This window comes from Hibiscus syriacus, unplaced genomic scaffold (genome assembly GCF_006381635.1).
Source record: "Hibiscus syriacus cultivar Baekdansim isolate YM2019G1 unplaced genomic scaffold, ASM638163v2 tig00111132_pilon, whole genome shotgun sequence".
In the NCBI taxonomy this organism is placed as follows: Eukaryota; Viridiplantae; Streptophyta; class Magnoliopsida; order Malvales; family Malvaceae; genus Hibiscus; species Hibiscus syriacus.
Window position 1 is genome coordinate 576694 of NW_024062992.1, and position 25872 is coordinate 602565.

Consider the following 25872-nt stretch of genomic DNA (forward strand, 5'->3'; position numbering starts at 1 on the left):
ATTCTAATATGAATTTTTTTATAAAATACCAAATAATAATACCTATTATTTATGAAGTTAAACTTTGAGCTGTTGTAGGATTCAAAAGAACAACAAAGCATTCCATATTTTCTACAAGTATTTCTTAGGTTGATTGCTTAATTTATTAACTCGTTGAATATTTTTGATCGGAAAAATTATTAAATAGATTTGACTCATTATGTCATCTATGGTCTCAACTAATAACATTTTTTATCTCATTTTTTTCAAGATGAATATTCATCTCTTTCTCACGTGTAAATAAAAAACGAACAATTATTTAGAAATTATTTTAAAATTGATTGGCGTGATTCACTAAAATTATGAATGATATAGTGAATCAAGACCTTAAAATAATTTTTCGATTTGATATGCATTGTACAAATAGAAAAAAGAACATTAATAAAAATCTATAACATTAATTAAAGCAATCTTCAATGTACAATTATTAATATAACAAATCCAACATTTTATACGTTGCTTGAGTCATCTCGTAAGTTTAAACAATCCAAACACTTTATATATATTGTTGTTTTAATTATAGTGATATATGCTAATCTTGGGTTGGATTAGGGTAAAATAAAATAAAAATTTATTGTAATTTCACATAAGAATCTTTAATAGGGTTTGTTCATAAACTTTCTTTCGCTCAATATTTTAAAGTAATTTAAGATTTTTTACTTTAACTTATATGCATGATCAATTTTTTTTTATATAAATATCATCATAGTCCAAATGACATGTTAACATAGATAATATGTTTTCTATTTTTAAAGTAAATTACTTTAAAGAACACTAAAAATAAATATAATATTTATTTAAAAGTGAGAGAGTGCATGAATAGAGGCGGAAACACAGGGAACCAATAAAAAGAAAGAAAATAACTTCAGTGACCGAAAATGCCTTATAATATACGATTTTAACCAACTTTTTTTGGATTTGCGAAAATGAACAACAAATTCGCAACGCGAACTTCAATTTCGCAACTCAGTTTCCAAATTCGCAACGCGAATCTGTAAATCGCAACGAGAATCTGTAAATCGCGTTGCGATTTCCAAATTCTCAACACTGAATTTCAAATTCGTAACTCGATTTCTGAATTCGAAACGTGAATTTTGTTGTAGCAACTCGATTTTCTAATTCGCAACACGAATTTTAATTTCGCAACAGGTTTTAGTTTTGCAACACAAATGTTTTGGGTATATAACAACGCAACAGTAGCAACTCATAACCTAAATCCCTAAATCGCAACTCATTCCATCTTCATCTATCACTCTTTCCGGCGACATCCGTTCCTATATCCAACGACATCCTTTCCTATATCCAACGACATCATTCCCCATCTCTAATTTTTTTTACATAATGTTATTTATATATAATTTTTCAATGATTTCTCTCCCAAATTATCAACTATCAACTTAATAAAGGTATGTTTTTGTCTAAGTTAGTGATGATATGTAGTTTATAGCTCGTTTGTTTAGTAAATTAATTTACAATTTGTAGAATGAAATCATCTAATGTTGATCATGTTTGGATAGATTTGTGTTTTGGAGGGTCATGGGAGAATGTTCATGGTGTTTTACAATATATGTCTTTACCCATGAATCTTCAACTAAAACTGTCATTAAAAAATTTAACTTATGAAACTCTAATGTTACTTGTTTCAAAGAAATTGAATTTAGAGCCTCTAAGTGGATTTAGGCTATCTTATCAGAGAAAAGGTAAAGTTTATTTGTTAACCGACAATGAAGATGTTGAACGATTCATTGCTTACATTAGTGTTTCACAAGAAGATGATGTTACATTGTATGTTGTTGAACCTAGAAGTAGTGAAGTTGGGTCAATAGCGGGTAGTAATTAACTAAGTTCTTCAACCCCAGTTTATGGTGCTCACAATGTACAATGTTGTTATCAACCTCAAAATTTAATGGTTCCACCACAATTTCATCACCAAAAAAATTTTGTTTCACCATATTTCCAATACCAAACACAATCTCAAAACCCGCAACCTTTTCTTAATCCAAATCCCAATCAACTTTCAGCACCAAATTCAGGTTTTCGTATTGACCAATTAGACGATTATGAGCCAACAAAAAAATTGTGAGTACTAGTCAGTATTCGAAATTTGATCTTGGTCAATACCCAGACTTTGATCTTGGTCAATACTCAAATTTTGATGATGTTTCAGAAGAAGAAACAGACCCTGCGTCTTATGATTTTGATATTGGTCAATACCCGAATTTTTATGATGAAACAGCCTTTGCCGATGAAGATGTTGTTGATAATAATGAGGAGGAAGTTATGACTGTGAATGAACATGTTGAACATCCATTGTGTAATTCATATAACCCTGAAGAAGAAAAATAAGAAGAAGAAGTCCCCGACGAAAAGAAAAAGAAGAAAATGCCACGGGAGTATAACCGGAATATGCCAGAATTACTTCAGATACCGGAAGAAGAATTGGTAAAGATTGCAGTTGATTGTTACACAAAAGTTATTCGTATCAAGAAAGATGATTGTTTTGATACAAATGAAGACTTGAAGATAGCTTTGTATACGAAATGTGTGGAAGATGGCTATCAACTAAAAGTTAACAAATCAAGCAAAGATCGTTTCGAAACAAAGTGTATGATTGAAAAAAATTGTACGTGGCGTATGATTGCAAAGAGGATAAAAGATTGCGAAATGTTTCAAGTTAGGACTTTTATTGATAAACATACATGTTCAAGAACCCAAGTTTTTCCTCACCATAGACAGGCAAACAAAAAGGTGTTGGGTGGTTTTTTGGCTGAGTTAATTTTTTTGAATGACAGGGTATATCGGGGACATGAAATTATGACTGACATGAATGCTCAGTTTAAGATTAGTATCTCATATTCTCAAGGTTGAAGAGCAAAATGTTATGCCTTGGAATTGTTGAGGGGGTCTCCAGAAGCATCGTTTGCCCAACTGCCGGCTTATTGTAACAATTTAAAGCTGAAAAATCATGGTTCGATAACTCATATCAAAATAGATAGAGATGGACGCTTTGAGTTGCTGTTTATCGCCATTAGTGCTGCGGTTAGTAAATCAATATAATTTTGTTGACTCGTTTTTGTTAGTTACATGCATTTCACATTTAAATGATTATGTTTTGTGTATATTATTTTGTAGATTCGTTCGTTTATTACTTACATGCGCCCAGTTATTATAGTTGATGGAGCACATTTGAAAGGTTGATACCTTGGAGTAAACTTATTAGTAGTAGCCATGGATGCTAACAATTAGATACTAACAATGGAGTAAACAAAGGTCTGAAACCTCTGATTCATGGACATGGTTTATGGGACATCTTAGGGATTGCATAGGTCCTATTAGCAATCTGACAATCATATCCGATAGGGAAAACTCAATTGACAACGTTGTTAGAAGGTGTTTCCCAGATGCTTTTCATGGACTTTGTGGTGTTCAGATGCTTATCGGGCCGCTAAAAATAAATTAATACATAAATCAGTAAATAAATAAATAAATAATGCCAAAAAAAGTTATTTTCATTTTTAGTATAGTATTAAACAAACTTACCTCATTGTATAGAGTATGAACCTCATTCTGCAACGATGCAATAATCTCACGTAGAGCGGCTACCTCATCATGTAAAGTAGATACCTCACCACGTAAAGCACCATTGTCATCGCGTAAAACCTCTACCTCACCACGTAAAGACCGTACCTCATCACGCCATGTACCATTGTCTTCACGTAAAATACCGACCTCCTCACGCAAAGTATTGACCTCATCACGTAACTCCCCTAACTCATCCCGTGGAGGTGGAGAACATGGAGATAAATGTCGTGGCATCTTTGCTGGTCGCCTATCATGAGGTGATGGTGGAGAAGAGGCTCGATGATGTATTGAATAGGTGACGGCTCTCGTTGTGGAGGTGTATAATCGGCTCGATCAGGTGATGGCTCTGGGTGAGGTGATGGCTCTCGAAGTGGGGACTGCTCATCATCCGTGCCATCAAAAAAACGCTTACTAGCTTGCCACCAATCAGTGGCAAACTCAGCCTCTGTGGGTATCAGCCTCTGAAATGGATAGTTGGCCTCCTAACAATATAAAAGCTCAAACAAAGTTAAACGTCTACTAGTAATAACTTGTTTATATATGGTAGTATTTGTGTTAACTTACATCATTCATCATCTTATATGGTAGTAACTCTTCCCAATCCAACAGTCGGGTCCTCCTCCAGGAAATAGCCCTAGGAATATCATTTGAAGTTTTAATTGCATATGTCCGCATGCTAGGAAAAGCCTCAAATATCCAAATCTACAAACAATATAATACACAAACATTAGTAATTGTTAAATAATTAATTATAATTTTGGAAACATTATATAGAAATTCTTACCTTAAAGGCCCAAATAAAGTCTGCCAAAGTGTATTTGGAACCATGGCCATGCAAACTTTTTCGGTCCTCAAAGGCAGACGAAAACTTTTTCCAGGTAGCTTTCCATAGATATGAACCCCACAGAAACAGGTTCCATGAATTTAGGTCATCTACCAATAATATTAGGTCCTCAGAAATAGGCTGTCTGGCCTCTTTGCCTAAAAAGTCGGCATGCAAAAGTAATAAATGGCATACTCGGACAACATCGAGGTCATCCATCCGAGTAAAACCATCTTTAACAAATAATCTCTTCAAGTCGTCGACGTGTAAACTCGGCTTCGCCTTTACCAGCTCAGGAAAAACCCGAGATAACCATGATGGGCAGGCGATATGACTAGTGTACCGACCTACATCATCGTGTCCGAAGCGTAGACCAGTGATTAAGCAAAACTCCTCCCGCCCAAAACAAGTATACGCAGGAGGAAAATGAAACCATATCTCTTCATCACCACGTTGTATCCTCTCGGGTAGATCGTTAGTCATGGTCTGAAGAAACAAATGGGTCAACATAGCATCTCCACTCGGATGTTGTACTTTCAGCCATGACCCGAAGCAAGTATCCTCAAACAATTTTCTTTGTACAGATGTAAGTGTCGATGCAATTGTAGTGGCTAGGCTTAATTTATTCCTTAAAGTTAATGAAGCCGAAAAAAATTTCTACAAAAACAATAAATATACCAAGTTAGATATACCAAAAACTACAAATTATACACTATAAACAGACATGATATTAAATAGTGAAAACAAAGCCAAATATGTTTCAAACTTGCACGGTATTCACCCAAGTCATTATTCTATCATAGTTCACAAAATGCATCAGATAACATTGTGAAGTTAGTATTTGTCTTTGTTTTTTGGTTGAAGTAATGCAATTCATTAAAGTTTCAATTTACAGAAGAAGAATAGTTTCTGAAACTTAAAATCGCAATGCGATTTTCAGTTTTGCGTTGCGATTTTCATTTTCGTGTTGCGAATTTAAGTTTCAAATAGTCTTCTGCAAATTGAAACTTGAATGAATTGCATTACTTCAACCAAAAGACAAAACAAAGACAAATACTAACTTCACAGGGTTAAAGACTAAACAGTTTAGCAGTATTGGCAGCAACCGAATGAATTTACTAAGCAATCTAAGTGAAATGGTTAATCTATTACTGAAATTACCAGTAAATTTATCATCAATTTAAATATGAAAAATCTAATAATAATACAAAACTTTAAAAATAAAAATAATTGAAAAACTAACCCTCGGTGGTTGATTTTTCATTTCTGACCGTGAACGGTTGCGAGGGTGGCTCTGAGAGATGGAGATAGACGGATTTCGCCGGAGATGGGGACGGATTTCGTCGGAGATGGGGACAGATGTCGCCGTAAAGAGTGAGAGATGGAGATGGGACTGAGTTGTGATTTAGGGTTTTAGGTTATGATTTACGATTATACTGTTTAAATTTGTGTTGCGAAATAAATATTGTGTTTCGAATTCGAAAATAAAATTTGCGTTGCGAAAATAAACGCGCTTTGCGAATTTGACTTATGTGTTGCGATTTACATATTCGCGTTGCGAATTTGGAAAATCGCAACGCGAATTTGGAAAATCGCAACGCGAATTTGGAAAATCGTTTTACAAATTCGCGTTGCGAATTTGGAAACTGAGTTGTGAAATTGGAGTTCGCGTTACGAATTTATTGGTTATTTTCGTAAATCCAAAAAAAATTAGTTAAAATCGTATATTATAAGGCATTTTCGGTCACTGAAGTTATTTTATCTAAAAAGAAAAAGGCAGCTGAGCAACTTGAGGAAGAAGCTCGCACGAAAGATCTTCGGGGCTGGCCTCCTTAAATGGAAAAATTATAGTTTGGTCCCTTTAAAGTTTTATTGTTAGAATTTAATACAATAAATTCCATTTTAACTCCTCTTAAATTGATAAAAACGTAGTTTGGTCCTAAAAATTACAAAGATACGAGTCAAAACAATGATAAAAATTATATTTCAACAACAATCATGTTTCATCTGATGCACCCATCTTCGGCCATATCCGTATGCTTCCCCAGTAGTGTCTGTATTCCTCTCGGTGAAAACATATGCGTCGAACCTAACAAATACACAAATACTGATATCATATTTACCGTCGTCGCAGATACTAATGGTACGACGGAACATATCGATAAACAAGAGCGGGAACGATGAATTCATCGTTTACTTGAAGTTATATATACCTGTCTTCCTTTGAACTTTGTGTTATTTTGGGCCGGAAAGTTTCCGGACAAGAAAGATGGCGGCGTATTGTCGCCGATGGCTTGAATTGGGAACTGGGAACGGATCCTGTTGGGGTTGGAAACAAGAGCATCAAATAGGCGAAAGAAGATGGCAGTTAATCCAAGCAACACCACTGTGAGAATCATCTTCACGAGAAGCCATGGAGGATCGATGATGGTAGCTTAATTTCAACTTATTATTTCAACTTATTATTTCAACATTTATATACAGAGAGTGGCCGGGAAATGTTTTGACTTTACATGGAGGATGATTTGAAGATGATAACAAAATTAATGATTAAGTCTAAATGAAAATACTATTGTTATCTATTTTTGGGAAGATTTTTAAAATTATTTCTAATCAATCTATGTTATAATTTATATTAAACTTAAACTAAAAAAAATACTTAAATTATACTTTTTATTTTGCTTTAAGTACTTAAACTTTTTTAATTAAAATAAGTCCTTAAATTATTAGATTTAATCACTTTAAGTACTTCAACTATTTTTTATTCAAAATAAGTCCCTAAATTGTACCTTTTTTCTTTAAGCACCTAAAAGTTTTTTTTTGTCAAAGCAAGTACCTGATTTTATGTGATGTGTCAACATCTTATTGATAAAAAATAATTTTCTTATTGATAAAAAATAATTTTCTAATTGAAAAAATATTATGACTTAAAATAATTAAATATAATAGTTTAAGTATCTAGTTTGACCAAAAAAATAGTTTAGGTACCTAAAGCAACAAAAGCGCATAATTTAGGTACTTATTTTCACTTTCAGTCTTTATATTATAATATATTAATTAATAGGTAAATTGTACAAATGGTCCCTAAATATAGGATAATACTTTGTCGAGTATTCCGACTATTAAAAGTTACAAAATATTCTCCGAACTTTAGGATAATGCTTTGTTGAGTATCTCTGTCATTAAAAGTTACAAAATGATCACCCGACTATTCATATGTTCCAAACTCATTCTTTTTCCATTAATAAATTAACGATCATTTAAGATGGCGTTAACTTGTTGACTATGATATGATAATATTTGATCCTAGAATTGTTGAATTGTATAGTCCTTTGAGATTATAGGATCAAATTTTATTATATCATAAACAACAAGTTAACGTCCAACTCAGAAGAATGTCAAATTTTTAACGAAAAATGACAAAGTTGAAACATATGAATAGTTGGGTGACCATTTTGTAACTTTTAATATTTGAGAGACTCAACAAATCATCACCCTATAATTGAAGGATAATTTTATAACTTTTAATAGTTAGAGAACTCGTCAAAGTATTATCTTATAAAAAGGGACTATTAGTATAATTTACAGTATTTAATATTGTAGACACTAGCCACTAACCAACAACCCTAGCCATCTTCTTCATGAATGAACCATCATCCATCGCTCGCTCACCATCCCATCGTACCACCTATCTACCCTTGGTCGAACCTCAACCATCACTACTAGAACCCAAAACCCACAATGATAATTAAAGATCTGTTATACTGACACACCGTCTCCTTTTACACTAAAACGGTACATCACAAACCAACAGCTACGGATGCCAAAACCCCGTACAAGGAATTCCTAAAAAAAAATATGTCCAAAGAACTCTCGAATTTAACGAATTTTGATTTGACCAATTTTGATATAATCAGATTTTTTGAGAAAGAAAAATTAAATTCTGATTGGATTGGATCAGATTTTATAAGAAGTGAGATTAAATTCGAGTGAAAGATTAAATTTTTTTGATTTATTTATTTTATATCGAGTCGGATGAGATTAAATTAACCAAAAATTCAATCCTAATCCGACTCGTTGTCATCCTGATCGGAACGACCAACACAAGGATTATCATATTATAAAACCAGCTCCGAAGGTTGACATCTTATATCAAAGCCAGAGAAGTCAAAGAGTTTTCGTCTAATTCAAAGAACTCAAAAAAAATCTATAAAAAAGTCAGATTCAAAATCAAGGGTTGAAAAGAGTTGGTCGAGAAAACTTAGACCCAAACGATCATCATCGACGGCGATAATTTATGATTTCGACGACAGGGCGAGGATTGGACTTTTAGAGAGGCAGAAAAGATAGAAAAATAAAAAAATCTGAAAAAAATGAGGTATTTAAAGAGTACAATTTATTAGTCTCCTAATATATTTGAAATATTTCATTTTCAATCAAAAAATATGTTTACAAAATAAAAATTGTCAATGGACTAACATTAATATTTTTACTAATAAAATAAATTCACTTAAAATAAAATATTGGTGTAACGTTATTATAAATACTCAATTAACGTAAATACATCACATCAACTTTTTAATTATTTTTTTATTAATATGTGGTAAGTACAAGATAATATATGTTCTAAGATAATTCTCAACCTTTGACATTAAACGTTCACACCCTGACATCTATGGTGCTCAAACCCAAGTCCTCAGGGAATAATAACAATTCCTTTATCACAAAGACCACTTGGTTCGTGCTCAACACTTACAACAATGATGATATTGACTCCTAATATTTAGGGCATTATTAGTTTAAAAAAACCCTAAAAATTCATTAGTTAGAAAAATACCCCATCAACCATTATTTAGAAAAATACTCCCCAAACTGCACACGTAAGACTACCTCGTGTCCTACAAAACACGTTTAAAGGTCTCGCGTTTTATATAGTGCGAGTCTCTTCCAACGTGGAAACACTTTTTAGAGAACAATATTTAATATTTTAATAAATGACCTCGCACTCTACACAATGTGTGTAACACTCTAAACCCGAATGGGCCTAAAGTGTCACATTGGGCCATCGAGACAACCCCCTTTCTTCAAAACCTATTTATTTTCTATTAAACATATTATATGGTATCAATGATAAACATAAATATCATTTATAAAACATTTTATAAATTGGAGTTGTAAAACTTCAGAATTTGGTGACTAAAGTAGAATAATTGAATAGTTCAATGAATTATATGGAAATATTATGTAGGATTGAATTGCAAAGAAGAAAGAAATGAAGGAAAAAATGGTCTTTTGGTAAAGAAATAATTAAATGTTGTTGTGGAATTATATTAACCCACGTAGAAGAGGAAAGGAAGGCAAAGTTGGTTCCAGAGTTCTCTTCTTCTCCTTTCTTCTTCATACGTAAGAGCTCAAGGCAAAGGTAAGATTTCTTAGTAGTTGATTATTAGCTGAAATTTAAGTTGGGTTTTTTATCATTAGGTGATACTTAAGCTTAAGGAAAGCTTAAGTTGTCTTAAAACAATAAGATGGAGAGAATAGAAAGGATTAAAGATTAGGGTGTTTAAATAAAATCTTTGTAGAGGGTCAATAATTAGATTTGAAGACTAAATTTGGCTTGTCATTAGTGGAATTAAGGAATATGAAGTGTTAGAATTGGATTATGAACATGATGAAAATTGAGTTTAATTCTTGAATTCCATGTGGTGGATAAGATTTTGAGGTTTAAGATGTGATAAATGGGTATTAATGGGTTTAAGCATGTTTATGTGAGTTAAGAATATGAAAGGGGATGAAATAAGAAGCATTTGAGCCGAAATGAAGTAATTTTTGTGCTTAAAAGTGATTTCTGGGCAAAGGGGTATCGGTACCTATTCAACAGGTACCGATACTTTAAGAGTAAATAGGGAAGATCTTCAAAGGGTATCGGTACTTGGGGCAGGTGGTATTGGTACCCTAGTATGAGGGTATCGATACTAGTTTAAGGGTATCAATACCATCCAATTTTGAACTTAATATAGGTATCGATACCGAGGAAGGGTATCGGTACCCTATAGTAGAGGTATCAGTACCCTATAGTAGAGGTATCGGTACTGTGCCTGTAGTACCGATACCCTGAAGTTGGAAAAGTTGATATTAGCTTTTTAGTCAGTTTAAGTTAGTATGAATTATTGTTGAGCATTTTAAATTCCGGTATTCATTAGATTATATTCGTGTAGATACTGAGCATAAACAAGTTCTGGAACGGTTACGGGATCGATCCAAAGAGAGAATTATAAGTGAATTTGGGATTAAGCAAGATTAAGGTGAGTGCATATTAGTGATGTATGATGAATGGAAATAAGACTCGCGATGAGTCTATTTCCTATAGTTGTATACATGAATCATGAATATGTGCATGTGATTGATATGAGGATATGTGATTATATATTATACATGATTGTGTGAACATATTTTAATGGATGAAATCTATGTGACATGATAAATGACAATAGAGACATAAGGAATTGTATGAATGAGTGATATGTGACTTTATAGACTAAATGGTAGATGATAACATAAGAGGACAAATTATAAACTATATGATAGGATATAAGTAACTTCCTAATAATAAAATCTAATTTAGGAAATATTAATATAGAAAAGTATATGAGTAAGTCAGATAAATCATATAGGGAGTTCTTTATGTTAAAGGGAATCATGTTTTAAAATATGTAGGGTTCTTACGTGATATAAAATATAGTACAAAAGATATAGGAAACCATATGAGAAGTTTATAAGAATTGAGCAATACAAATAAGTTATAAGAATAAGTGAAAAAAATAAGATAAGATAAAGGACATAGTCGTAAATTATATTATGGATCAGTGATATAAGAATAGGATATAACTTGTGCCATAAGAACTTATGTGTTATATGATATGAGATAATATATATATAGTTACATAAGACGTGATATAAGATATTAAATGACTATGTGAATGTGAATGTGAATCATATGAAAATGCTCTATATGGAAATCAACCATAAGTCACTATGAGTATGTGGAAATAAATGATATGATTACATGATGTACAAAATATAAAGCATGTTAAAGAGACATGTGGTTACATGAAAGTATGATATGAGTTATGTAATGTGAATAGATGAATATGTGAATATGTGAAATGATAAAAGATAGTGCCCATGATATGATTTATGAGAGCTATAGGTATAGTTGGCATGCCAAGAGTCGAGAGTTACCTATGTCCTTTAGGACATTTGGACAGTATTACCTATGCCCTTCGGGACATATGGACAGTTACCTATGTTCTTCGGAACATATGGATAGGTCCTTCGGACATAGATTTCACATGGCACTCAGTGGACCCTTATACGAGCTGTGGTGACATCATATGTGTGCACAACCTCAAAGTACTCGCATACCTTAAGTTCTCACAGGTGTACATGGGCTAATAAAGAGGTTTAACAAAGATATTGTATGAAATATGTATATGTAATTTGTAATATGAAATGGATTATATGATTTGTGTAATGTTATGTATTGCTTGGTTAATGTATGATATGGTGAATATGAATGTTATGTATAAGATCATATCAGTATAAGGACTAATTTATAAGATTGGTAATAATAGAAGTGATTATATAAAAGTAAGCAGACATTAGTATATGATTTGATGTGATGTATAATATTGTTTATATTGATTAATATGTGATATTATAGATTTACGATAAGTATAATTATCATTAGATAGTTGATTGCATGTTTGTATTTGTAGAAATTGATTATTATATGTTTATGTCTCACTAAGTCTATGACTTAGCGTGTAAGTGTTTTACACGCAGGTTTGGGAAAACAATAGGATCATTATTAGAATCAACAGAGCATCATATCCTCACTCAGAGATTAGATCAGAAGTACTTTACACAATATGTTTCGGTGATGTAATAAATATGTTGGTATGTAAATAGAGTCATAAAGTACGCATGCTCTGACAAATTTTGTAATGGTTTGAACTTCAGTATGTAAATACAAGTTCTATGTTAATGAAAAGTTTTAAAATTTCCTATATTTTTATAAATGTATATGTTTGAAAAGTCAATGTGACATCTCAGATGTGTATCCGGGTTAGATACGGGTTGGGGGTGTTACATAGAGCTCCATGAAAAATAGTTTAAATCAAATAATACAACATTTTTCTCATAAATCTAAATACATGAGTAAGGTTCTATGAATACATATGTCCACTAAGCTATGGTACAATACTCTGAAGGAGATGCTAGAAGTTCTAATGTGACGGTGCTCCAGGAAATGCTCAAGATATTGATATGCCAATTGGAAATATCCGAAGGGTGAGCTTACAAAGCCCAATACTATAATCACTAATCTAGAGCAGCATTAAGAGTTTTATAAACACATACATGCATAAGAAATGATACTAAGCAGTAGATACATGCATGATCTAGATCAAGTGCTACCGACTTAAAGCTTAACTTCTCTATCACTGAAGTAGGATGTCATGCTTCCCTTAATCTTATGCTAAGGGCTTTGCGATGAGTACACCTTTAAAGGGTCACTAACCTTAATTATTATCTCTACTGTGCATGTTCTAAATGCAATACTAATGCTCATATGCACTATCTGAATGCAATGATGACTCTATTGTTCATTATCTGAATGCAACACTAAACCTGATGTGCCATATACTAGCCGAGGTAGACATTATGATGTGGTTGAGCGGCTGCATCTCAGAGCACACATCATTCTAGCCCACCACTAACACAACTATGTGACACATCACAACAAACACACAAGTTGTGGAGGGCGTCATGGTACAACTAAGGGAACCTGCATCTCGAAGCTCATGCACCCATCTAGCCCGCCTGAATACTCGAAGGTACTATGAGGTGAGATCTGAAATTCTACATCGTAAACGTATACCCGGCTAACTTACTCTGTCGAGTCTTGGGGCATCTGCGCCCAGTTGGAAAGAGAAGTGCCTTGGCACTGACTGTTATATACCTGGACATCGTAGCAAGCAAGACAATCGTCTTACTGCTAAAGTAACTCGGGTGTCCTGACTGTTCCTGGGTGTCATGCAAAGGCTAGTTTTATGACCTCCTAATTGTTACTATTTCTAACTGTTCTGAGTTATTATTGATCTTGTTTACTGGTTTCCTAGATGTTATCTTACATCGTTCCCTCATCTATAACCTTATGTAATGGTTTATTAGTCTGTTATTACTGATAGTCTACTATAATATGGTAGTTCTCTTCTTAAGAGCATTTGATCCACTTCTCTAACTTTAGAGAAGTCTTTACGTGTTTCGTGACTTCACGGTGACTACTGTATTCGTTGTTTATTAGCTGCGATACTGGTTGTCCTGATACCTGATTCGGGTTTATTTTTGGGTGGCGATACTCTATTTCTCTTACTAAGCTTCCCTTAACTCACTCTTGAATTTAGGGATAACTATACATCCATCACTCTCTGCGTTCTTGCGGTACACGAATCTACTATTTCATAATCTGATTATTCAGTCATACTGCTTCCCGGTACACCCTATATAATGGTTCTTCATCCGTATATACTTACTACCTGTCTAATTGAATATTTATTGGACGCTTTATGCCTGCTATGGTTACTCTGGTTGTAACCCACTCCCACAAGTGTTTCTAGGTTTCTTTGGCCATTTACGTCCCCCACAGACTATGTTCCACCATTACAGACCTTCCTTAGCTCTTACGGACCTTAACTGGGTCGAAACTGATCATCCAAGGTGAGTAGTATTGATACTCTACTTGTAGTATCGATACCCTATGGTAAAGTATCGATACCCCTCTGAGTATTGGTACAAAAATGCATTTTACTACTGAAATTGAGGCCCAATCTTGAGACCATCACCTTTGGTATTGAGACTGAAGGGGAAGTATCGATACTCTCACAACAGTATCGATGCTCCCTACCTGAAATTCATAATTTTTGCCCTAATTCATCCAGTATCGATACTCAGACCCAAAAATAGTTTACTTAGGCTCTGGAAAATGCCTAAAATCACTCATAAGGCCATAATTTGGTTTTTAATCATGTGCTGAAGCTTCAGGGAGCTAATTAGGGTCATTAATTGTCTTAAAAACACATGGTTTGCATTAAATTCATCATCTATGGCTTAAATTAAGTTTAAAACCCTAAAAGTTCAAATACTCAAATCCTAGCAAATCATCATGTTTATGAAAGCCTTCAAACTCTAAAGGATTAGAAATACACTACCTTGATGTTTAAATCCCGAAATGAAGCTTCTTTCTTAGCGACACTCCTTCCCTTTGTGATTTGGAAGAAAACTCCTTTTTTCTTCTTCTTGCAAACAAGGAACCCATGCCTTGATTCATTAAATGATGTTGCTAGAGGGATTTAGAACGAAAATAAAGTAGCAAAGAGGCAAGAAATGGCTCAAAAGACTTACTTTTGATTTATGGAGCTTGGAGAGAAAATGTAAGAAAGGCCTGTAATACTAAACTAGGACCATTTTGTTTTTCTTAGTTTAATTTTATCAATATTTATGCCTGAGTAGAATATATATATATATATATATATATATATATATATATATATATATATATATATATATATATATATGTTTTAAATGATTTATGAAAACACACTAAATTGTCTAATCACTATTTGATGAATGGATTTATTTACTATAAATAAAACATTAATTTATAATTTTTAGGATATTAAGAAAATAGTTTAAGTTAAAATAAGAGTGTTTTAAAATGAAACAAAATTTTAAGTATTTCAATTCAATGAATGTTTGTTAAGTTGATGTGACATCTATGGTTTGTATTTCGAGATGTATACGGGCTGTAGATATTACACATTTTGAACACGATTTTGACCTCACATACAATGTCTCGTATGTGCCGATATTGCCTTAAATTTAAAGATAAGTTACAATATTACGCCTCTCATCTTATAAATTATGAAAAGTTTCAGATTAACTACCCGAAAAACTGCTCGAATATGTCTATCAAAGCATTTTAGCATATTCTTCGTGCACAAAACAAGCTTTGGAACTATTTTCAACGTGATTTTTAACATGCTTACAATATCTCGTATGTATCGATATTGACCTCAACTTAAAGATAAATTTCAATATTATGCCTTTAATCTTATAAATTATGAATTTTTTATTGACTACCCAAAAACACCTCTCGAACGTGCCTATAAACACTTGCGATCCGGGCTGAAAATCTATATAACTCGCATTCTATAGAACACGGGGTATGTTAAATACCACACGCGATAAATTGTCAAAATGTTTCAATATCTCGAGCATTTCACGTTGTGTAGAGCGCAAGATCGTTTATTAAAATATTAAATTATATTCTTTTAAAAGTGTTTCCACATTGGAGAAGACTGAGCCTTATAAAAATGCGAGGCTTTTAAACAAATTTTATAAAATGTGAGGTATTCATATGTGCCCAATTGAGGGTATTTTTCCAAATAATGACTGATGGGATATTTTTCTAACTAGTGAATTTTTGGATTTCTTTAAACTAATAACGCCAATATATTTAGATGGGCGACCAACCGAACTCAACCACCGCCCACTTTGTATAGGTTTAAACATGTGTCTTATGTGTGAGCACTTAACAACGGCAAAAAGAAAAGAAAATTACTCCTATATTTTAACTTTTCTAAAAAAAATTATATTTTTTCCCAAGATAAAATTTGACTTAGTCTTGAACTAAAAGCTAAAAATGTAATACTATTTGTCTTTGTAAATATCACATGTTATCCACGTAAATAATATAGTGTAAATTTATTTTTTTTAAGATTTTAATTTATTATAAGGTAATATATGTGTTTAATTTTAATCAAATATATGTTTAATTTTAAATATAAAAATTACTTATATCAACAGACAATTATTTGAACTTGAATAATTTGAGTAATAATATTTTTTTATGATTGATATTATTTCTTGAATTTATTACATTTATTTATATCCTTTCAATACTTGATACATTAGCTGAACAAACCTAATATTTAGGTTACTCCAAATAATTTTGAAAATAAAGAACCAATAGAAAAAGGACAGCTGAACTAGGAATATTAAGCTTCCACTGTAGCATCACCTTCATCTTTCCAGAAATTTGATCAACATTATTGACACTTACAGACTCCATGGATAAACAAAACCCAATTCATCCAGCTCGTAATAATTATAATCTGTTCTCTGATATTGTACCAATTTTCGGCCATATCCGAATGCTTCCCCTGCAAAATCTGCACTCCCCTCGGTGAAGACATATGCGATGAACCTAACCAATCCAAAAATATACCGCGTTTATCGTGGCTGTAGATATGTACGTTACTAGTAAAACAAGTAAAGATGATGAACAAGTTTTCACCTGTTTTCCTTTGGATTTTGTGTTGTTTCGGGACTGAAAGTTTAGGGGCAAGGACGTTGGCGGAGCATTTTCACCGGTAGCTTGAAGCAGGAGCTGGGAACGAATCCTTTTGGGCGTCAAAACAAGAGCATCAAATAGGCTAATGAACATGCCGGAAAGCCCAAGCAACACCAACGTGGCAATGATCACCAAAACAAGCATTAGCAATTCCATGGAGGATCTATGATGTTATCTTCTTGACTTTACATGGAGGATGATTTGAGGATTATATATATATACACATACACACATCAGTTTGGACTTATTAGAATATGGTATGACTACTTGGTAAGCGAAGTGGTAAAAGTGGTTGGGTTTCCCATTGTTGATCGAGTCCTTCATATTTTCCAACTTACTCAGATGTACGATAAAGAAGTTTATGGATTCGATATGATTTATAACTTAGTTTATTAACAAAAATATGTTCTTTTTGTTTATTTAAAAAATTATTATTAGACAGTAAATTAAAATTAAAGTAATTATAAGATAATATCTATTTAGAATTCTTTCATTTAATTGATAATGAATGTACAAATATCCCATTTAGCTACTAAGGTCATTTCATGGGTTTATAGATATTTCTTTTCTAAAATTAAGATTTCATTTTTTTAGGTATAACACGTATATTACCTTATAACCAATTAAAATCTTAAAAAAAATATAAAGTGGGGCTATGATAACAAATTTAATTAATAATATAAACAAGATTGTACACGAAATAAACATGAGAACTTTAACCGATAAAGAAGCAAATTCAAAGGCAGAGCATGAAAGTGTAAGTTCGGTACCAAACCCCTTACGAGTAAAACAGCTTCTATCCCTTGTCTTTACTACTTGCAATTTATTCTACATTGTAATTGTTTAAATTATGTGATACTCATTTCTTGATAAAAGAATGAACAATATTTCACGGAATAAAAAAAATTAAACTCAATTTTAAATTAATAAAATTAAGAAAATAATATTATTTAACAATATATTAGAACCTTAATTAATTTTAAAATTAAGATTTTATCATATCTAATGTTTATACATACACTTTGGAATATCTGTGTAAATTAATAAAGGATAAATGAAAATGTCATATTTTAACTGATATGGGCGACAGTACTGCAATTAGTAGGACATCTGGCTGAATTCTCGTGGCTTACAAAAATGATTGCTAATTTCAATAAAACAAATTGCTGCTCTGCAATATGCAGCGTTTTCATTCATTACGTTGGTGATACTGTGACCGTTGTAGTCAGATGTCGGAAATCATATCACTTAATACATATCACTTAATCTTTAAATTATTTTTTTGCTTTATTGTTCTTTCTTTTAATATTTAAACTATAAATTTATTTTAATTTTATAAAAAAATAATCAACAAATATATGATATATATATACCAATTTTTTAAAAGAAATTAGCAAGTGCATTCCTGCAAAATCAACCATATTGCAAGGTACCTGACATAGTGGCATTGTGTATTGTGCACAAATGTCACGCTTTTCTAGAAATTTAACAAATGAATTAGGACATTGTTTATTTTCATTGTACATACCATAATATTTACCATCTTTGTCGTACCTAATAATCCTCACCCTTTATCCAATTGCCTTTTAATCTCGTTAGTGAAATTTTTATAAACATATAAAACTTGAAAATTTACCAATAAAAGTGATAAAATATTTTTCTCCTTCAAAAGTTGAAACATCAAAAGACTCGCATATATCCATGTGTATAAATTTATAGTGGCTTTCTTGATTGTGTTTGATATTTTTCTCTTAGTAGAGTCTACAAATATTTCAAAGTTAGTAAGACTGTCGAGAAGTTCTTAATTTGAATCTAATTAAAAAATGTAGATATAACTCTTTAAATCTAATATCTTAAAAGAGAATAATACTCACAACCATTGAGATTACTCAATAAATTCATATAAATAATATATTTACAATCCAAACAATCTAAATATGATAATAAACAATAAAAAGATTAAGGAAACAATGAAAATGTTGCAAATGAGTCAATAATAGAGCAATTTCACCACCAAATTAATACTTGGAAGGTGAGTCTTTATTTTTAATCAAAGTGAAAGAGTATTATATGTAGAAGCTAAGGCGAATGGTTATACTGTTATGAAAGATTGCATAAATGGCAACTCATGGTTATACTGTTATGAAAGATTGCATAAATGGCAACTCCATGGCACTTCATGTGAGCAAAAGAGGAGGTCATGATGACCACCAACAAAAGAAAAGGGCACCCAACATCCGACGAAAATAGATAAAACAATCCATGCAAACATGAATTTTATCTTATGTTTGAACATACTCAATACCCAAACTTCCTTATCTTCCTACCAAAGATAGAAAATCATGAAATTTTATTTATGATGATAGACAAAGTACAAGCAGCAGCAAATATAAGCATTAGGTACACAGAAGATTATAAGGTCTCGGTTTAGTATAACTCCTAAGTTCAGAATGCGATAAAACAAAATTCGAGAATCATACATATTGAGAGTCATCCACAGTGGGAGCCTGTACGTCTTCATCGGGTGATTCCTTCTTGGATCCCATCTCCTTTTCTTTCCATCTTGCCCAAATCCATTTCAGTAAAAAGATATCACCAATGGCATATACCTGACCAAATCAACTCATTTGATAAGACAAACACCTAACCAACTAAAATGGTATTGGGAATGGAAGATAAAAACAATGCATTCAAGCTTAATATACACCATCAACAGCAATTTATTTACTATAATCGATAAAAAAAACACCATGCCAAAACGAACGTCATAAGCTACAGGAGGCTACCGTCGTTAGGATCCATTGGGGTTTCACCAAGACCCGAACGGACAAAATCCACTTAATTTGCAGTCTAAAAGATATGGGATTTTGGGAAGGATTCCTCCTTTGAACCAATGAAAGCGCAAGCCAACTATTATACTAGTCACCAGAGACTTATATATTTCTCCCATGTCCGAGATATATAAAAGAACTTACAAAAATTGAACGTACTTGTATTAAACACACACCTATTGCCGACAAATAAATCCGATTCCATACAACATAGCTTATAAAAAACATATCTATGTATCACTACAAAGAAAATATACCTTTAATGACACACGAACGATGACACACGCTAATTTATGACTTGCAAAAAATGTGTGCCATAAAAAATGTAATGTTTTTTAAAATCTGAACGATTTATGACTTACAATAATGTGTGTCATATTTAATAGTCATAATCCAAAAAATTTGTAAAAACATGGAGTACAGTTTTAATTGTGTGTCATCTGTAAAAGTCGTATTTTAATTTTCCCCCCATTATTTTCATCCTTTTCCATCTTCTTCCCCCTCGATAACAAAATTCACGTCGCATGCTTCCCCCATTTTTCTCTTCCACTTCATGTTCCAGGAATTGGGTCTATCAAAGGTTCCCATTCTTAATCCCAATATCCTCTCTTTTTGCCATTTTCTTTGGGAACGGAGGGTATGTGTAACATCCTCAATACCGGGTTAGTGACCAAATTGTAAAGTTTCAGAATTTGGTGACTAAAGTAGAAGAATGAAATAATTCAATGATTATTTGAATATATAATGAAGGTTATTTAGTAATTATTAAAGGAAATTAAGGGTATTATGGTCTTTTCCTTTAAAAGATATTCTTTCCCCTTTTATAAGAGTGAAAAACGTGGGAAATTTGAGAAACATCCAGAGTTCTCTTCTCCTTTCTTCTTCATACGTGGGAGAGCAAGGCAAAGGTAAGTTTAATTTCAGTTGGTTAATTCTTGAGTTTTAAGCTTAGTTTTGATTCTTTGGGTATTAAATAAGCTTAAGGAAAGCTTATATGGGATTTAAACAATAAGATAAAGGAATTATGAAGGAATTTGCAATATGAGTTTGAAGATGAAATTTTGATATGGTATGGTTGTTGAAGTTTTATGGATGAATTTGACTTGTCATCAATCTAATTAAGAAGTATGAAGTGTTAGAATTGGAATTAGAACACATTGAAAATTTGGTATGATTCTTGAATCTCATATGGAAGATAGGATTTTAAGGTTTAAGATGAAATAAATGAATATAGATTGGTTTAAGTATGTGTACTAGAGTTAAGAATGAAAAGGGGATGATATATGAAGTGTTTGAGAGGAAATGAAGTAATTTTCGGGTTGAAAATATGATTTCTGGGCAAGGGGAATCGGTACTCATTCAAGGGGAACCGATACCCCTTCAAACGAACAAAATTTCCAGAATGTCATGAGGGAATCGATACCCCCTTAGTAGGGAACCGATTCCCCCTAAAGGAAAAATGGGAATATTGGTTTAATAAGTTCGTTTAAGTTGCTAGTATCCAATTACAAGGTGTAGGTATCTAATAATTGTCTCAAAATGTACATTTATGTAGATTCTGCGCGTAAAGCAATTCCGGAACATTTGGCAAGTAAGATCGATCAAGGGAAGATAAGAGATTGGAATGGACTAGTGAGGCAAGGTGAGTGCATACTAGTGATATGTAGTGTTTAATGGAAATAAGACTTGCGATGAGTCTATTTCCTAGAGTAATATGCATGAAGTCATGGACATGATTATGTGTGGTTATAATTATATGTGATTATCTGTATTACATTGATTGTATGTATGCATGACTAAAGATAATGATATGCTTTGTATATGCTATATGATGTATGTAAGACTTTAATATGTAATAATGGAAGAACATGAGATAAGTTATATGATAGAGTCATAAGAAATGAAATGAACATGAGAGAATAAGATAATCAAGTATAAGTTATAGGATATGGTATAAGTGATTATACGAGAAATGTTAGGAGACTCTAAGAGAATAGTATGAATTCGAGGGCATAAATAAGGATACATAAGTAATATAGGGAAGATTGATAAATTAAAGGAAACTATGGTTTATGTATTATAGTGAAGAGCTAAAAAGTTTTATTAAAGAGTATTGTGGAAGTCATGAGAAATTGAACTAAATAAATAGATGGTTTATGTGAATAAAAAGGGAAAATGATATAAAATAAGTTATGAAATTATAGGAATATAGAAGATAAGTCGAGAGATGTAGAGAAATAGAAATATATGTTTATTAAGGGTCATAGGAGAACAAGTATATGTAATATGATAATGAAATATAAGACTATGTGGATACATGGTTATGAGATAAAATATGTAATAATAGGAAAATATGATGAAAGTGAGTTTATAAGAAGTGATATGAACTAGGTAAACATGGGTAACAGTATATGCATAATGGAAACATGAGTTGGACAAGTACCTAGTGGTATGATTTATTATGAGAATTAGTATAATGGAGCTATATGAAAAGATTATAATGAATATATGAAATTGAATTAAGTAAAGAGATTAAATTAGTACCTAAATAAAAATACTAAGATAATGATATAGGTTTAGAAATACAGCATAATTTATCATCTAAGGGAATACAAAGAAATAGAGCATGAGGTAGATAATATGATATCCGTTATTATATATCTATATGATATATGTCATCAGGTAATATGAAAGAACTCTGAAAATTGATATAAGCTAGGAGAAAGTGTTCTATGTGTTATATGAAGCATATATGATCATATGTGAACAAGACATGATATGTATGTTTATATGAATATCTGAGAAATGATCTAATCTATATGATATGATATGTGTGATTATGTGCACTTTGTGATATATGTTATATGATATGGATCTATGTAACTACGTGAGAAAGTATATAAGCTATGTGACATGTAAATGTGACTCATATGAAAATGTTCTATGAGTAATTGAACTATGTGTTATGTGAAATGATAAGTATAAAAGAAAATTCCCATGTTATGTGTCTTGAGAGCTAGGGGTATAGTTGGCATGCCAAGAGTAGAGGGTCTACGCGGTCCTTCGGGACAATATTCTACGCGGTCCTTCGGGACAATATTCTACGCGGTCCTTCGGGATATATATATATTCTTTGGAACATGTGTGAAGTCTGGTGAGACACATATATGATCCCTAGCATATGTATATGATTCTTAAGGAATTCTATGTGGTCCTTATGGACATCATTATATGGCACTACGGTGCAATTCTAGGCGGCACTTCAGTGCATTTATACGAGCTGTGGTGACAGCATAGTGCACAACCTCACAATACTCAGATACCTTAGGTTCTCAATATGGTATCATGGGCCAATAAACTCATTAATACAAATTCATGAATGCTAAAGCAATATGCTTACAGGTATGGATATTGGTGATATGAGAACAATGTATGTGATATATGTATATGATTTGTGATATGATGTGTGCATGACATGATATATCTGTGATAGGGGTAATGGTATCTGTTACATAATATGCACGAATATATGTTGATGTATATGTAAAAGAGTTGTAGAATTTGATAGCATAAAACAGTCATGCATGATTAGTGGGTATGAATTCCATTAGATGTGTTTTCTTTATGCCTCACTAAGTCTTCAACTTAGCGTGTGATTGTTTCACACGTAGGTTTCGAGAAGAGTAAAGAGTAATGTGGAGCAAGACAGGTCAGTTCTCCTTACCAAATGTCAGATCAGAAAATATATGTACTGTATATAGAGTGTAGTTGGCATGTAGTCTAAAGACATAAATTGTATGAACTCTGATATATATTTTGTAAACGTTTTGAATAAGTTAAATGTTATCAAAGTTTTTTTAAATTACTCACTATTTTATACGAATAAATGTTTGAAAAGTCAATGTGACACTTCGGACTCGTATCCGGATCGAATACGGGTTGGGGTGTTACATTTAATTGTATCAGAGCTATCCAAAGTGTCATAAAAGATGTACATGCCAACATAGATTGAAAAATTCCTGATCTGATAGTGTAAGGAATATGTTGCCTTGCTAATAGAATAAGAATAGTTTAATACAGTAGAAATCCGATTGTGATAATTTCGAAGTAAGTGAAAGGTGATATTCCTGATTGTGATAGCTATTCACCTGCCCTGGCCAGGCAGGATGAAGAGCGGACACCTCAGGAAATGCCTAGTAAGATCAAAAGTTGATTTCAGAAAGCTGAAATCATATCTGAATAGTGATAGAAAGTTTTCATCGTTTGGAATCGGAAACACGATATAGAGTAGTTTTGTTATTATGTGGATAAGATAGAATATGGTGAACAGGTGTCACCATAAGAATGTTAAAAAGATCTAAGGACGTGATGAGTACGTATAGAAGAACTCAAGGATAAGTGCATCAGTGACAAGTGTATAAGATGTATAAAGTCAGAGCTTATGAGTTTGAAACGAAGTGATAGTATTGCGCATAAACAAGAGTATGTTTATGATAAGGGTTTGCAGTCAAGATGGAAAGAGTTAGCATTGGCTAACTAGAGTATGTGATAAAAATGTACTGGAATTATAAGATTATACGATATTGTCAGGATATGATAACCAGATCTGCAATGGATCTGGATATAGTTGCATATTTGGATCATAGTAATGTGTTATAGTAAAGGAAAATGAAGTAAGAATTTGTATATTTAAGTAAAGCTGAGGATTGATAAGAAGAGTTTGAGAATGTGTATATCGATGATCAGATTATAGGACATAGGAAGTCAGAATGTTGAGTTTGAGCAAAAGAAATTTCAGGATGTATGAGAATAGAGGTGAAATTGATAAGTTGAGTAAGCGAATTTTGAGATCATTTAGATTGGAAAGGATGTATATGATTGGTATAATAGGGATTGTGCCTTAGATTGAACAAAGGTTATTATCTAGCTATCAGAGTAAAGGTGCTAGAGTTATAAGATTGGAGGAAAGATATAGTGGAGTTAATTGATTATGATGTGAATTTGAATATAGTTGTATATTCTGAGCAGATAGATATGATGTAGAAACAGAGATAAGTATTTGCATGGAACCTTCAGGAAGGAAAATACAAGTATAAGAAATGATAAAGAATGAAGTTATGTATAAGAAATGGGTTATCAGAGTAATGAGGATGCAATGAAGATTGGTACATAAAGATGAGTATAAGTGATAAGACAAGAGTATGTGAACATGAAAGGAAATATATAATTAATGTATAAGGAATAAAGAAATGAAAGGGATTGATTTAAAAGAATCAGATACGATAAATATGGAAGTATAGAGGACAATTTTGATATAGAAATAAGACAAGTGTGCAAGATGATGTGAAAATATTGTTTGACTCCTTAAAGTATATGTTTAATCACATTGAAGAAGATTTAAAGTTGTGTTTTGGTCAAATGATGACAAAATACAAGTTTGGTATGGTTATAAGGTAATTAGAGAGTTATGAAGAAATAGATGGATTTATGATATAGAGATGGATGTTACTGTCAACGTGATGAGTGACATTATATTGAATTTTAGAAAGGTCAAAGGAAAGATGCATAATCGAATAAGAGAAAAGACAACAATGGATTGGTATTACTGGTTATTGTTTATATGATAAGCAACAGAGGATGAATGTATAAAAGAAAAAGATAGTCGGAAAACTAAAGGATTAAAAAGTAAGTTTCTGATGATGACAAGAAAGAATAAGTCAGGGAAGCAACATAAGAACATTAGAAGATATGTTCTTATTAAGATGTGCAGTGAAAATTCGAGAATGAATTTTCTTATAAGGAGGGGAGATTTGTAACATCCTCAATACCGGGTTAGTGACCAAATTGTAAAGTTTCAGAATTTGGTGACTAAAGTAGAAGAATGAAATAATTCAATGATTATTTAAATATATAATGAAGGTTATTTAGTAATTATTAAAGGAAATTAAGGGTATTATGGTCTTTTCCTTTAAAAGATATTCTTTCCCCTTTTATAAGAGTGAAAAACGTGGGAAATTTGAGAAACATCCAGAGTTCTCTTCTCCTTTCTTCTTCATACGTGGGAGAGCAAGGCAAAGGTAAGTTTAATTTCAGTTGGTTAATTCTTGAGTTTTAAGCTTAGT

The 25872-nt window shown here is 32.2% G+C and overlaps 1 long non-coding RNA gene across 1 annotated transcript; it reads right to left on the minus strand.

Moving 5' to 3' along the window:
• Positions 1 to 1093: 1093 nt before the first annotated feature.
• Positions 1094 to 25393, minus strand: LOC120154566. Its single transcript, XR_005518888.1, has 4 exons — positions 25383 to 25393; positions 23899 to 23903; positions 19225 to 19528; positions 1094 to 1105 (listed from the first exon to the last, which is right to left on the minus strand). It is a non-coding gene; the product is annotated as an uncharacterized LOC120154566 (long non-coding RNA).
• Positions 25394 to 25872: the final 479 nt, after the last annotated feature.